This window comes from Balaenoptera physalus (assembly GCF_965194825.1).
Source record: "Balaenoptera physalus genome assembly, chromosome: 21".
In the NCBI taxonomy this organism is placed as follows: Eukaryota; Metazoa; Chordata; class Mammalia; order Artiodactyla; family Balaenopteridae; genus Balaenoptera; species Balaenoptera physalus.
Window position 1 is genome coordinate 7,691,408 of NC_138902.1, and position 16,951 is coordinate 7,708,358.

General features: G+C 38.1%; 1 long non-coding RNA gene across 9 annotated transcripts in view; it reads left to right on the forward strand.

Moving 5' to 3' along the window:
- The window catches only part of LOC309651483, a 56,718-nt gene that overhangs the window by 24,155 nt on the left and 15,612 nt on the right, over positions 1–16,951 (forward strand). For 8 of the 9 annotated variants that reach the window (XR_014258166.1, XR_014258167.1, XR_014258168.1 and 5 more), the window contains exon 2: positions 16,030–16,166. The exons of the other annotated variant lie outside the window; for it this stretch is intronic. This is a non-coding gene — a long non-coding RNA (uncharacterized lncRNA). The remainder of the gene's footprint in view (positions 1–16,029; positions 16,167–16,951) is intronic. 9 annotated transcript variants of the gene reach the window in all.

The window sequence follows — 16,951 nt, forward strand, 5'->3', positions numbered from 1 at the left end:
TGGTTTGGTAATACGTTTTATTTCAACTAGAAGATAGCTACTTTATCGATCCCGTGGGCAAACCCTTACGCTAGATCTGGGCGGTGAGCCCTCTCAGGATCAGCTGTCACACAGCAAGAGATAAGACTTCCTGGATCAGTTTTCTAAAGTGACAGGTTTATTCCCTGGTCAGGACAGAAGATACTCTCTTTTTAACGAACAGGCTAGACTTCTCTGTGTGCGTATTTGTTCCATGTGTTTCGGGGTGAGGATGGGGTTGAGGAGTCTACTCTGTTTTTATGGGGCATGAATCTGGCTTAAAAATGACAGAGCCCTTTAACAGGGAAATTGCAGCTGGAAGACACCAGCAAATAAGTAGATCTGGGACTTGAGAAACTGTGCCTCCCTGGAGCTATCCAGGGTACTGAACCACTTCTCCTTATGTTGCCTTCTAACCCCGCGAAACAAACATTCAGACATTTAAAAATATCTAGCTTTTTTTTTTTTTTTTTTTTCTGACTAGAGAAATTCTTTAACCTGTATATTTCTGATAATTGTTCTTGCTCTAGTCTTGGCCATCTGTAGCAGTTCATCTCTTGTGTCTTTTATTCACTAAACAAATATTTAGGTACAACCTTCTCTGCGTTGGGCACTTTTCTCATAGTTAAATTACTCAGATTGAATATGATTATTTTTGCCTTTTTGTGAAATTTGGGTTAAAGAAACAAATTTTATGGGATACCTAAAGGATCTCAGGTTTTCAAGTGTCGTTTGAAGAACCTGGTTTCTGGTCCAAAGGTTGTGTTTGTTTACCTTTGTTTACAGTACTTAGAATAGCCCTTGGCATAAAATAGGCAGCACAGAAATTTTATTCCACTGATGATCAGATTTATTTTGTGGAATTTTTTAAAAAATAAATTTATTTTATGTATTTATTTTTGGCTGCGTTGGGTCTTTGTTGCTGTGCGCGGGCTTTCTCTAGTTGTGGCGAGCGGGGGCTACTCTTCCTTGTGATGCGCGGACTTCTCACTGCGGTGGCTTCTCTTGTTGTGGAGCACGGGCTCTAGGCGCATGGGCTTCAGTAGTTGTGGCACCTGGGCTCAGTAGTTGTGGCTCGTGGGCTCTAGAACGCAGGCTCAGTAGTTGTGGTGCACGACCTTAGTTGCTCCGCAGCATGTGGGATCTTCCTGGACCAGGGCTTGAACCCGTGTCCCCTGCATTGGCAGGTGGATTCTTAACCACTGCACCACCAGGGAAGTCCCATTTGTGGAATATTTTTCTATACCGTGTTACAAGGAACATATTTCTTTTCAACCTAAAGATAAAATTCTTTGAAGGAAAATTTTGCTCTAAGTGCTCTAGATGCAACATGCACATAATCCTGATGAATGTAGGCTAAGCATTTTGGGACACTGTCATATACATTAGGACCAAAGTACAAGCTGACCGGAAAGAAAGGGACCAGAAACTTCCAGCTCAGACTTTTCTATTTATGTATTTTCTCAACCATCTTTTCATTCTATTTTATTCATACTAGTCTATTCTGTATTCAGGTAAACAACCACCACCTGTTCACCCCCTCTCCTCCAAAAGAGGAAAAAAAGAAATTTTCCTTTGATGACAGCAACACATGACCCAGGAAGGTGGAGTATATTCTAAACTGTCCTTTTGTAATTCCTCGTTCTAAGCATCGGGCAAGACAAATTGGTCTTGACTTCCCTGGAAGTGTTGGTTTCTTTCAGTGAGTATAAGGGGTACAGAATCAACAGTGTTCCTAGTGTTCTCAAGACCAGTTATTGTATGGGTCAGTAAGGCTAAACCCTTCACCCCCAACCTGGTGTTAATTTAATGTTATTCTCAGTAAATATCTGAGACAGACTGAATTTGAGCAGAATATAAAGTATCTGGCTGAAATTGAATCAGGCTCAGTGTTCTAACATAGCGATTTGCCACTACCCACATCTATTTCTGTGGTATGCCTTTTTTTTTTTTTTTTACAACATGTACATTTAGAAACTTGGTAAGGTCCAAACTGTATCATAATTGACATGAAAATGTCAGTTTCTTGGGATTGCCAAACTCAAACACTTTTCTTGGTATCTCAGTGAGAAATCAAATTTGAGGTTGAAGAGTATTGACCAGTAAGCTTCTTTTCTAGAGATTGTTACTCTACCTTTGGTCATGGACCAAGTTTAATTATTCCTGTTGCTTTTATTTCCCATTCCTTAGGGAAGTGATAGGCAGTTGTTTAGTCACCGGAAGTTGTGAGAATTTGTGGATCTCAGCAAAGACCCAAGAGACCTATACAACAGTATTGTTTTCCTACTTATTACCAAGACCCAGTTTGTTTTAAAATCTATTTACTGATTCCACCTGAGTTGCATGACTTAGTTGTAATATAATCTCTTGATTTCTTGAATTATCTCCAGACTGGACTTCATGATTGATTTCTTTTTCGCCTTTGACTTATTCAGATGGAAATAGGTTAAACAAACAGAAAAACTTGACTATTATTCAAAGGCTGAAGGATTCCTTCATTACTTCCATCCATTTCCTTGGGAATCAATACCATTGGCTGTTTTCTTTTAGTTAGCATAGTTTTGCTTGCTTAATATAATTGATATAGTAATTTAAGAGTTATATATACGTGGTCTGACTTAACCTTCCAATTCTGTGGTGTAATATTACTACTGTCATTTTATGTGTGAGAAAGGTAATGTTCAGGGGGAGTTAAGGAATTTCTAATGACCATAAAAGTAGGAGTCAGGACTGAAGATTCAGACCCAGCTCTCTCCGACATTAGTCACTGCTTTTAATCACTCTTCTGCTTGCTTTAATATTTCTTTACTGCCCACATAAAGTGCCATGTCAGAATATAGAAATGGTTATTAACTGAGGAAGTAGGAAATATTTTGATGTTTTTAGGGAAATTCAAAACATTGTAGAATAAAAAGCTGGACATGATTTTATTGGCAGTTTTATTGCGATGGCTTAAAAGAAATGAAGTTGTTCCTGAAGGTACCTAGTTTATTGTCGTGAAATATATTTGCTTTGCCTCATGCTGTATTTTGTAACACTTGGTCCTGGTAGGGTTTATCTGTGCGTGTAGTTTGATATAAAGATCTCAATTTTAACAAATACTGGGAACTATTCGGAGAAAAAGCCAAAACATATGTGTTTTTACTCAGTAGTTTTTGTTTAGGTCTGAACCTTTGATAGGAATTTGTTCCAAAACTGTGGTTATTACAGAAGATGAAGAAAGCCAAGCTGAACACAAAGTTAGATGACTTGTCTATTTAATTTTAGGTGATACTTCCCGAATGTCTTGAGAAAATATTTTTCAACTTGTTTCAGAATTAGAATAGACTCTGTTGACAGTTTATGCAAGCATATATCTGTTATACCTTTTTAGAAATTCGAAGTAAATTCTTCTTATAAAAATAATACACAATCAATAATACACGACCATTTTCTATGAGGAAGTTTTCAAATGAAAAAACATTAATCTCTAAACATCCATAACCCCAACCAGTTAATATGTTAGTATGTTTCATTCGGTTTTTGACACACACAAATGCACACAAAACTTAACATATAATTATATAATTTTATATGTAATTTTGTGTTCCAGTTTTCTACTTAATTAATAGCATTGTCTTATTTTGCATTTCTGTGACTTCCAGGGAGATATAATCTACTTTATTGGCCAGTTCTATCTAATTTGGGGTTCTCTGCTTGTGTGTATGGTGTATGTGTGTGTATAATTTAATATATATATGTGGGTGTGTATATATACACATGTATAATTAGTTTTCTTGTTTTAGAAAAAGATGCATTGTATTCCTTTTAATACATCACAACTTACCCATTTTATTGGGAAGACTTTGCACATATTAAAATCTGATATATTAGGACTAATCAAGAAGAGGCCAGTGTGACTAAGATGTTTTTTAAATGTTTTTTTGTATTGTATATAGCAACTGGAGCTGCTTTCCCAACAGAAATTTGAAGTAATGCCGAACCTGTGCTAATGAATAGATATAATTAATTGGAAAACTTCATCTGTTTTCCTACAGTGTCTTAAAGACTTTAAAATAATCCCTCAGTACTTTAATCATATCTCCTAGTTTTCTCCTTTAATTTACCTAGCAATATTTTTTCTTTATTTTAAGATCATCTTTAGCCTAATCCATATAGCCCTATTAAATTATCATATCAAAAACTAACGATAATTTTCTATACCTTTTATTTTCATAGGGAAATATTTTGAGATCCACCAGTGTGATTAAAAAATAGAGCAGGTGGAAGTGGGGCAAGGGTGGGAATTGACATCTGATGCAAGAGCCAAGGAGGAAACCACTGTTTTTACTCTGGTCAGGTGATATCATGCTAGCCTTACATTTCTAAAATTTGAGTATCTTTGGAATTATATTCAACTGCAGCAGTTTAAGTTGTAAATGCTTTAATGTTTTCAAGGCATGTCTTTTAGTGACTAAACTTTTCTACTGCATTTATTTCAGTAAGGTTGAGGGGATTTCTATTGGATGATCTTCTCCAAATGAGATAAATATTCTAATGGTAACTGTCCTCCTGGAACACATATCTCTTGTTATTAAAAGTTTTCTAAGAGTACTGATGAATTTAAATGACTCACAGTAGCACAATAGGCATTTTAGTTAACCTGATTTTTGGCAACAACTTTTTTTTTCACTGTGAAACTTCTTATTCCAAGATGTTTGAAAAAAGGGGAAAAACTACAAAGAAAAACGTAAAATTTAAATGAACTGCCACTACTTAGATAAATCAGGGTCAACATTTTTTTTTTAAAAACATCTTTATTGAAGTATAATTGCTTTACAAAGGTGTGTTAGTTTCTGCTTTATAACAAAGTGAATCAGTTATACATATACATATGTTCCCATATCTCTTCCCTCTTGCATCTCCCTCCCTCCCACCCTCCCTATCCCACCCCTCTAGGTGGTCACAAAGCACCCAGCTGATCTCCCTGTGCTATGCGGCTGCTTCCCCCTAGCTATCTATTTTACATTTGGTAGTGTATATATGTCCATGTCACTCTCTCACCCTGTCACATCTCACCTCTCCCCCTCCCCATATCCTCAAGTCCATTCTCTAGTAGGTCTGTGTCTTTATTCCCGTCTTGCCACTAGGTTCTTCATGACCTTTTTTCTTTTTTCCTTAGATTCCATATATATGTGTTAGCATACTGTATTTGTTTTTCTCTTTCTGATTTACTTCACTCTGTATGACAGACTCTAACTCCATCCACCTCATTACAAATACCTCCATTTCGTTTCTTTTTATGGCTGAGTAATATTCCATTGTATATATATGCCACATCTTCTTTATCCATTCATCCGATGATGGACACTTAGGTTGCTTCCATGTCCTGGCTATTGTAAATAGAGCTGCAATGAACATTTTGGTACATGACTCTTTTTGAATTTTGGTTTTCTCAGGGTATATGCCCAGTAGTGGGATTGCTGGGTTGTATGGTAGTTCTATTTTTAGTCTTTTAAGGAACCTCCATACTGTTCTCCATAGTGGCTGTATCAATTTACGTTCCCACCAACACTGCAAGAGTGTTCCCTTTCCTCCACACCCTCTCCAGCATTTATTGTTTCTAGATTTTTTTGATGATGGCCATTCTGACCGGTGTGAGATGATATCTCATTGTAGTTTTGATTTGCATTTCTCTAATGATTAATGATGTTGCGCTTTCTTTCATGTGTCTCTTGGCAATCTGTATATCTTCTTTGGAGAAATGTCTGTTTAGGTCTTCTGCCCATTTTTAGATTGGGTTGTTTGTTTTTTTGTTATTGAGCTGCATGAGCCGCTTGTAAATCTTGGAGATTAATCCTTTGTCAGTTGCTTCATTTGAAATATTTTCTCCCATCTGAGCGTTGTCTTTTGGTCTTGTTTATGGTTTCCTTTGCTGTGCAAAAGCTTTTAAGTTTCATTAGGTCCCATGTGTTTATTTGTGTTTTTATTTCCATTTCTCTAGGAGCTGGGTCAAAAAGGATCTTGCTGTGATTTATGTCATAGAGTGTTCTGCCTATGTTTTCCTCTAAGAGTTTGATAGTGTCTGGCCTTACACTTAGGTCTTTAATCCATTTTGAGTTTATTTTTGTGTATGGTGTCAGGGAGTGTTCTAATTTCATACTTTTACATGTACCTGTCCAATTTTCCCAGCACCACTTATTGAAGAGGCTGTCTTTTCTCCACTGTATATGCATGCCTCCTTTATCAAAGAGAAGGTGACCATATGTGCGTGGGTTTATCTCTGGGCTTTCTATCCTGTTCCATTGATCTATATTTCTGTTTTGTGCCAGTACCATACTGTCTTGATTACTATAGCTTTGTAATATAGTCTGAAGTCAGGGAGCCTAATTCCTCCAGCTCCATTTTTCGTTCTCAAGATTGCTTTGGCTATTCGGGGTCTTTTGTGTTTCCATAGAAATTGTGAAATTTTGTGTTCTAGTTCAGTGAAAAATGCCAGTGGTAGTTTGATAGGGATTGCATTGAATCTGTAGATTGCTTTGGGTAGTAGAGTCATTTTCACAATGTTGATTCTTCCAATCCAAGAACATGGTATATCTCTCCATCTATTTGTATCATCTTTAATTTCTTTCATCAGTGTCCTATAATTTTCTGCATACAGGTCTTTTGTCTCCTTAGGTAGCTTTATTCCTAGATATTTTATTATTTTTGTTGCAGTGGTAAACGGGAGTGTTTTCTCAATTTCACTTTCAGATTTTTCATCATTAGTATATAGGAATGCAAGAGATTTCTGTGCATTAATTTTGTATCCTGCTACTTTACCAAATTCATTGATTAGCTCTAGAAGTTTTCTGGTAGCATCTTTAGGATTCTCTATGTATAGTATCATGTCATCTGCAAACAATGACAGCTTTACTTCTTCTTTTCCGATTTGGATTCCTGTTATTTCTTTTTCTTCTCTGATTGCTGTGGCTAACACTTCCAAAGCTATGTTGAATAATAGTGGTGAGAGTGGGCAACCTTGTCTTGTTCCTGATCTTAGTGGAAATGGTTCCAGTTTTTCACCATTGAGGACAATGTTGGCTCTGGGTTTGTCATATATGGCCTTTATTATGTTGAGGAAAGTTCCCTCTATGCCTACTTTCTGCAGGGCTTTTATCATAAATGGGTGTTGAATTTTGTCAAAAGCTTTCTCTGCATCTATTGAGATGATCATATGGTTTTTCTCCTTCAATTTGTTAATATGATGTATCACGTTGATTGATTTAAGTATATTGAAGAATCCTTGCATTGCTGGAATAAACCCCACTTGATCATGGTGTATGATTCTTTTAATGTGCTGTTGGATTCTGTTTGCTAGTATTTTGTTGAGGATTTTTGCATCTATGTTCATCAGTGATATTGGCCTGTAGTTTACTTTCTTTGTGACATCTTTGTCTGGTTTTGGTATCAGGGTGATGGTGGCCTCATAGAATGAGTTTGGGAGTGTTCCTCCCTCTGCAATATTTTGGAAGAGTTTGAGAAGGATAGGTGTTAGCTCTTCTCTAAATGTTTGATAGAATTCACCTGTGAAGCCATCTGGTCCTGGGCTTTTGTTTGTTGGAAGGTTTTTAATCACAGTTTCAATTTCAGTGCTTGTGATTGGTCTGTTCATATTTTCTATTTCTTCCTGGTTCAGTCTCGGCAGGTTGTGCATTTCTAAGAATCTGTCCATTTCTTCCAGGTTGTCCATTTTATTGGCATAGAGTTGCTTGTAGTAATCTCTCATGATCGTTTGTATTTCTGCAGTGTCAGTGGTTACTTCTCCTTTTTCGTTTCTAATTCTATTGATTTGAGTCCTCTCCCCTTTTCTCTTGATGAGTCTGGTTAATGGTTTATCAATTTTGTTTATTTTCTCAAAGAACCAGCTTTTAGTTTTACTGATCTTTGCTATTGTTTCCTTCATTTCTTTTTCATTTATTTCTGATCTGATCTTTATGATTTCTTTCCTTCTGCTAGCTTTGGGGGTTTTTTGTTCTTCTTTCTCTAATTGCTTCAGGTGCAAGGTTAGGTTGTTTATTCGAGATGTTTCCTGTTTTTTGATGTAGGCTTGTATTGCTATAAACTTCCCTCTTAGAACTGCTTTTGCTGCATCCCATAGGATTTGGGTTGTCGTGTCTCCATTGTCATTTGTTTCTAGGTATGTTTTGATTTCCCCTTTGATTTCTTCAGTGATCACTTCGTTATTAAGTAGTGTATTGTGTAGCCTCCATGTGTATTTCTTACAGATCTTTTCCTGTAATTGATATCTAGTCTCATAGCGTTGTGGTTGGAAAAGAAACTTGATACGATTTCAGTTTTCTTAAATTTACCAAGGCTTGATTTGTGACCCAAGATATGATCTATCCTGGAGAATGTTCCATGAGCACTTGAGAAAAATGTGTATTCTGTTGTTTTTGGGTGGAATGTCCTATAAATATCCATTAAGTCCATCTTGTTTAATGTATCATTTAAAGCTTGTGTTTCCTTATTTATTTTCATTTTGGATGATCTGTCCATTAGTGAAAGTGGGGTATTAAAGTCCCCTACTATGATTGTGTTACTGTCAATTTCCCCTTTTATGGCTGTTAGTATTTGCCTTATGTATTGAGGTGCTCCTATGTTGGGTGCATAAATATTTACAATTTTTATACCTTCCTCTTGGATCGATCCCTTGATGATTATATAGTGTCCTTCTTTGTCTCTTGTAATAGTGTTTATTTTAAAGTCTATTTTGTCTGATATGAGAATTGCTACTCCAGCTTTCTTTTGATTTCCATTTACATGGAATATCTTTTTCCATCCCCTCACTTTCAGTCTGTATGTGTCTCTAGGTCTCAAGTGGGTCTCTTGTAGACAGCATATATATGGGTCTTGTTTTTGTATCCATTCAGCCAGTCTGTGTCTTTTGGTGGGAGCATTTAATCCATTTATATTTAAGGTAATTATCGATATGTATGTTCCTATTCCCATTTTCTTAAATGTTTTGGGTTTGTTATTGTAGGTGTTTTCCTTCTCTTGTGTTTCTTGCCTAGAGAAGTTCCTTTAGCATTTGTTGTAAAGCTGGTTTGGTGGTGGTGAACTCTCTCAGCTTTTGCTTTTCTGTAAAGGTTTTAAATTCTCCATCAAATCTGAATGAGATCCTTGCTGGGTAGAGTAACCTTGGTTGTAGGTTTTTCTCCTTCATCACTTTAAGTATATCCTGCCACTCCCTTCTGGCTTGCAGAGTTTCTGCTGAAAGATCAGCTGTTAACCTTATGGGGATTCCCTTGTGTGTTATTTGTTGTTTTTCCCTTGCTTCTTTTAGTATGTTTTCTTTATATTTAATTTTTGATAGTTTGATTAATATGTGTCTTGGCGTGTTTCTCCTTGGATTTATCCTGTATGGGACTCTCTGTGCTTCCAGGACTTGATTAACTATTTCCTTTCCCATATTAGGGAAGTTTTCAACTATAATCTCTTCAAATATTTTCTCAGTCCCTTTCTTTTTCTCTTCTTCTTCTAGGACCCAAAATTTAGAAATCTCTTGCATTCCTATATACTAATGATGAAAAATCTGAAAGTGAAATTGAGAAAACATTCCCGTTTACCATTGCTACAAAAAGAATAAAATATCTAGGAATAAAGCTACCTAAGGAGACCAAAGACCTGTATGCAGAAAATTATAGGACACTGATGAAAGAAATTAAAGATGATACAAATAGATGGAGAGATATACCAGGTTCTTGGATTGGAAGAATCAACATTGTGAAAATGACTCTACTACCCAAAGCAATCTACAGATTCAATGCAATCCCTATCAAACTACCACTGGCATTTTTCACTGAACTAGAACAAAAAATTTCCCAATTTGTATGGAAACACAAAAGACCCCGAATAGCCAAAGCAATCTTGAGAATGAAAAATGGAGCTGGAGGAATCAGGCTCCCTGACTTCAGACTATACTACAAAGCTACAGTAATCAAGACAGTATGGTACTGGCACAAAAACAGAAATATAGATCAATGGAACAGGATAGAAAGCCCAGAGATAAACCCAAGCACATATGGTCACCTTCTCCTTGATAAAGGAGGCAAGCATATACAGTGGAGGAAAGACAGCCTCTTCAATAAGTGGTGCTGGGAAAATTGGACAGGTACATGTAAAAGTATGAAATTAGAACACTCCCTGACACCATACACAAAAATAAACTCAAAATGGATTAAAGACCTAAGTGTAAGGCCAGACACTATCAAACTCTTAGAGGAAAACATAAGCAGAACACTCTATGACATAAATCACAGCAAGATCATTTTTGACCCAGCTTCTAGAGAAATGGAAATAAAAACAGATAAAGAAATGGGACCTAATGAAACTTAAAAGCTTTTGCACAGTAAAGGAAACCATAAACAAGACCAAAAGACAACCCTCAGAATGGGAGAAAATATTTGCAAATGAAGCAACTGACAAAGGATTAATCTCCAAGATTTACAAGCAGCTCATGCAGCTCAATAACAAAAAAACAAACAACCCAATCTAAAAATGGGCAGAAGACCTAAATAGACATTTCTCCAAAGAAGATATACAGATTGCCAACAGACACATGAAAGAAAGCTCAACATCATTAATCATTAGAGAAATGCAAATCAAAACTACAATGAGATATCATCTCACACCGGTCAGAATGGCCATCATCAAAAAATCTAGAAACAATAAATGCTAGAGAGGGTGTGGAGAAAAGGGAACACGCTTGCAGTGTTGGTGGGAATGTAAATTGATACAGCCACTATGGAGAACAGTATGGAGGTTCCTTAAAAAACTAAAAATAGAACTACCATATGACCCAGCAATCCCACTACTGGGCATATACCCTGAGAAAACCAAAATTCAAAAAGAGTCATGTACCAAAATGTTCATTGCAGCTCTATTTACAATAGCCAGGACATGGAAGCAACCTAAGTGTCCATCATCGGATGAATGGATAAAGAAGATGTGGCACATATATACAATGGAATATTACTCAGCCATAAAAAGAAACGAAATGGAGGTATTTGTAATGAGGTGGATGGAGTTAGAGTCTGTCATACAGAGTGAAGTAAGTCAGAAAGAGAAAAATAAATACAGTATGCTAACACATATATATGGAATCTAAGGGGAAAAAAAAAAAAGGTCATGAAGAACCTAGTGGCAAGATGGGAATAAAGACACAGACCTACTAGAGAATGGACTTGAGGATATGGGGAGGGGGAGGGTTGAGATGTGACAGGGTGAGAGAGTGTCATGGACATATATACACTACCAAATGTAAAATAGATAGCTAGTGGGAAGCAGCCGCATAGCACAGGGAGATCAGCTGGGTGCTTTGTGACCACCTAGAGGGGTGGGATAGGGAGGGTGGGAGGGAGGGAGATGCAAGAGGGAAGAGATATGGGAACATATGTATATGTATAACTGATTCACTTTGTTATAAAGCGGAAACTAACACACCATTGTAAAGCAATTATACTCCAATAAAGATCTTTAACAAAAAAAAAACATAAAAAGAAATGAAATGGCGGTATTTGTAGTGAGGTGGATGGAGTTAGAGTCTGTCATACAGAGTGAAGTAAGTCAGAAAGAGAAAAACAAATACAGTATGCTAACACATATATATGGAATCTAAGGGGAAAAAAAAAGGTCATGAAGAACCTAGTGGCAAGACGGGAATAAAGACACAGACCTACTAGAGAATGGACTTGAGGATATGGGGAGGGGGAGGGGGAGGGGTGAGATGTGACAGGGTGAGAGAGTGTCATGGACATATATACACTACCAAATGTAAAATAGAAAGCTAGTGGGAAGCAGCCGTATAGCACAGGGAGATCAGCTTGGTGCTTTGTGACCACCTAGAGGGGTGGGATAGGGAGGGCGGGAGGGAGGGAGATGCAAGAGGGAAGAGATATGGGAACATATGTATATGTATAACTGATTCACTTTGTTATAAAGCAGAAACTAACACACCATTGTAAAGCAATTATACTCCAATAAAGATGTTTAAAATATATATATATATAGCAAGGATTACAATAAGTTATTTTACAAAATAGAATCCAAGCATTTAATGGGACTGAGAAAATGTGCTCATCATAAACTTTTACGTGTTGACTAGTAGAGCAGCACAATGTGTAAACTGACAAAAGCTTAATAGAAGTGTGACTGTTTCATAAACCTCTGAATATTTGACAGACCAAATAGATGAGAAATACGAAGGGTAGGGAGCAGGGGTGGCAAACTTTTTCTGTAAAGGGCCACATAATAAATATTTTAGGTATTGTGGGCCACATGCTGTCTCTGTCACAGATTCTACTCTTTTTTTTTTTTTTTTAACAACCCTTTAAAAATGTAAAAATCCTTCTTAGTTTGTAGGCTATTCAAAAACAAGCCACAGGCTGGATTTAACTTGTAGACCATAGTGGGCCAACCCCTGAAATGGAAAATTCAACTAATATATTTAATAAGGCAATTTATAATGAATTTTTAAAGTATGCATCAAACTTTGTACCTTAGAGATGTTTTCTATGCTTGTACAATGAGAGCTGCTTTGGTTGCAAGTTTAGAAACTCTCTCGAATTAGCTTAACGTGGTGAAGGAGCCATGATGAGCATCTAAGGAGCCATAATCCAGCTGGCTGCAGGCTCCAGCCCTAGTCTGAGTGGCCATGACCAAGGGAACAGGTCTCACCCCCATGATGGAAAAAGGCATTATCCGAGAGGGGATTGCGAGTTGAGCAGATACTCAAAACATATCTGTGACACGACAGCCTTCGGAGAACAAGTGTGTGTCACACACACATGAACACAGGCACGCACGTACACAAATGCTCATTCCTCCAAGCATGGCACTTCCTAAGGGGATCCCAGTTTCTCAGGTGTTTTTCAAATTGTGGGTTGTCACCTATTAATGGTAGAAGATTAATTTAGTGTGTTGTTTGGCTCTTGAAAAAATGAAATAGAATAACAGAAAATATCAGCATATCTTTACCTGTAAGGTTAGGTGTTGTTTTGAGATTTTCAGCTTCTGTTTTATATAAAAATATATATTTGTCTAAGAAGTTTACAAAACACTAAATTCTTGGTACAACCACAACTGTAGTCAGCCCCTGTCCTGAAGGAGGGAACCAACCCCACGTGGACTAAATTCTCAATTCACCCACCTCCCAGCACACATGCCAAAAAAGGGGGCTGTCTCAAAGTGTGTAACACTCACCCTGGGCTTCATTGTCTAACTGTATGAAGTTGAACATGGTCCCAGTGAATGGGAGATCATTAATCTTTTTCTGTGTTCTCCATGATTGTAAGTAATATTTATGCTATCTACTCCTAGAAAGTTTGAAGAGACTCAGCTGTTGGGCTGGCTGGAATATGTACCTGTTTCACTGACAGTTTTTAAATTTTTACTTGTTTTTTTATTTATTTGGTTGCACTGGGTCTTAGTTGCGGCGTGCATGTGGGATCTAGTTCCCTGACCAGAGGTCGAACCTGGGCCCCCTGCGTTGGGAGCATGGAGTCTTATCCACTGCACCCCCAGGGAAGTCCCTGTCAGTTTTTTAAATAAATTTATTTATTTTACTTTTGACTGTGTTGGGTCTTCGTTGCTACGCGCGGGCTTTCTCTAGTTGCAGTGAGCGGGGGTTACTCTTCCTTGTGGTGCGCGAGCTTCTCATAGTGGTGGCTTCTCTTGCTGCGGAGCACAGGCTTCAGTAGTTGTGGCACACGGGCTCAGTAGTTGTGGCTCGCGGGCTGTAGAGCACAGGCTCAGTAGTTGTGGTGCATGGGCTCTGTTGCTCTGCGGCATGTGGGATCTTCCCGGACCAGGGCTCGAACCCATGTCCCCTGCATTGGCAGGCAGATTCTTAATCCCTGGCAGTTTTTTTAAATGACAATTTCATCTCTTTCAAAGTTACTGCTCTGTTCAGTTCTGCTACTCCTTTTTGCATTAATTTTGGTCATTTATGTAAAAATCATTTATTTTCTTCAACTTTTCAAATATATTAATGTTAGTTTGTAGAAGGCCTTCTCTTATACTTATCAAATATCTTCTACATGTCTCCTTTTTAATATTTAATGTTATATGTTTATTTTTCAGAACTGTACTTGCTAGAGGTATGTCTATTTTATTGTTGTTTGTTGTTTTCAGAGAAATGGCTCTTGAATTTAATTCTATCATTTTTGCATTTTAAAATTCATTATTTTAGCTCTTATCTTTCTCAATTTTTTCCTTCTGCTTTCCTCAGATTTAAAAAATACATATTTTTTTGCAATTTCTTTACTAATTTCTTGAGAATTCTTGATGTATTTATTTTAACTTTTTCCTAATTAATAACGAAGCCATTGCAAGTAATGAATTTTCTTAAATACCGTTTTGGCCTGATTCCATAATTGGAGTGTTTTAAATGATTTTTGACTGTTTTTCATTGAATCTTCTATTTTAATTTTTAAAATGATTGTATTGTGACAACAGAAAGTGGCCGATATGATTCTGGCCTTTGAAAATTAATGGAGTTTTCATATGTGGAATCTAATTTTTTAAAAAATAATATAAATAAGGGCTTCCCTGGTGGCGCAGTGGTTAAGAATCTGGTGCCAATGGAGGGGCCACAGGTTCGAGCCCTGGTCCGGAAAGATCCCGCATGTTGGATCTAAGCAACTACGCCCATGCACTGCAGCTACTGAGCCTGCACCCTAGAGCCCACGAGCCACAACTACTGACCCCGCGTGCTACAACTACTGAAGCCCGCGCCCCTAGAGCCCATGCTCCACAGCAAAAGAAGCTGTGGTGATGAGAAGCCTGCGCACCGCAACGAAGAGTAGCCCCTGCTCGCCCCAACTACAGAAAGCCCCCGTGCAGCAATGAAGACCCAACACAGCCAAAAATAAATAAATAAATTTATATTAAAAACATATATAAATGAACTTATTTACAAAACAGAAACAGACTCACAGATTTCGGAAACAAACTTATGGTTACCAAAGGGAAAATGTGAGGGGGAGGGATAAATTAGGAGTTTGGGATTGACATATACAAACTACTATATGTAAAATAGATAACTGACAAGGACTTACTGTATAGCACAGGGAACCCTACTCCATATTCTGTAACAACCTATATGGGAAGATAATCTGAAAAGGACTGAATATATGTATATGCATAACTGAATCACTTTTCTGTACACCTGAAACTAACACAATATTGAAAATCAACTAGGCTCCAATAAAATTTTTTTTAAATTAAATGGAGTTTTTATTTCTGATTAATACATGATAGATTTTTGTAAACATTTCAGTAGACTCCTTCTGGAGCTGTCTGGCCAACTTGAACCCCTTCTTTGAGAATTGTCATCTCCCCCCCAGGGTGGGTTTTCGTAGTATGTGACTTTGCTTTCCACTCCCATGCCACACCTGCTCCCACCTCCCCAAGAGCTAAATGAACACATCCAAGTTGGGCCAAACAAGTTTTTTCTCCCAGGAACTCGGTATTGAGGCTCAGTGACATATGGAGCTCTGCTCTCCTCTGGTTGTTCCAACTGTGGGGAAACCTATATCCTACCTTGTGCATGAAAAAGTGGGGAGAAAGAGAGGGAAGGAGGGGGGAGGGAGAGGTATGGGGGAAGGGCAGAAGACTGAATCCTTGGCTCCTGGCAACTCTCCAGCTTCCTGTTTTATTTTCTTCTTGAAGTGTGACTACATTTCAACCTCTGAGTTCCAAGAGATGCTCCTGTACACTAGAGTAAACTCCTTTTCTTGGTCTATAGGGCAGTTTGAGTGGATCTCTGTTCCCTGCGTAAGCAGGTATGAAGGATGTTTGGATGGAGAACTGAACTCAGTGTCTCTGTACCCTTGGAAACGGTTTGTCCCACGAATAAGTAAACATTCGCTTCCCTTCCAGGCAAGGGAGACCAGAGAATTATGATATCTCAATGCTGAGTCACTCCTCTTTGTCCACAAGGAAGGAAAACTGCTCAATGTTTCTTGACAATCAGGGCTTTTCCTAATCTAGAATCAAGAGCTCTTATGAAAGAAAAGGAGAGACCAGGCTTTTTTGGTGTGGAAAGGAGCTTGGCCTCAACACTGGAGGAGGCTGGGAAAGAAATGGATGTGCATTCTGAAGATGAGCTGTTTTCCAGGAGGTGCCGGGTGAGTGAGCAAGAGGAGGCCCTCTGTGGAGGCTGGCCTTGGGGTCCCCCAGCTGTGCTGGGCCAGAGTCCTCACTGACCCACCACCTGGCTTTTTAACCATTGACTGCACAAAGCTTTGTTCTTTTTTAAAAATTTTTTTTAAAATATTCATTTTATTTTTAAATTTTCCTTATTCCTTTGGCTGCGTCGGGTCTTAGTTGCGGCACGCGGGATCTTCATGGAGGCGCGCGGCATCTTTTTATAACGCACGGTCTCTGTTGCGGTGCTTGGGCTTCTCTCTAGTTTCAGCCTTTAGGTTTTCTCTCTCTAGTTGTGGCGTACGGGCTCTCTCATTGAGGCGCGTGAGCTCAATAGTTGTGGCGCGCAGGCTTAGTTGCCCTGTGGCATGTGGGGTCTCAATTCCCCAACCGGGGCTGGAACCCGGGTCCCCTGCATTGGCAGGCAGATTCTTTACCACTGGACCACCAGGGAAGCCGCAAGCTTTACTCTTTTATTCACTTTTGCCCCTGTTTTTACTCCCTCTTTCCTAACCAGCATAGGCAAGCATCCTAATGTGTTTGAAATGCTAAGTATTTTTTTTATTTGCTCGTATGAAAACATTTACTGTTGTTTATGTGCATGTGTATTTTGAGATATAATTCACATGTCATATAATTCACCATTTTAGCATGTACAGTTCAGTGGTTTTTAGCATAGTCACTGTGTTGTGTAAGCGTTACCACTACTGTGCATGTATAATTAATTTACATAAGGGTATTCTGTATTGTCATTCTGTTTCTTACT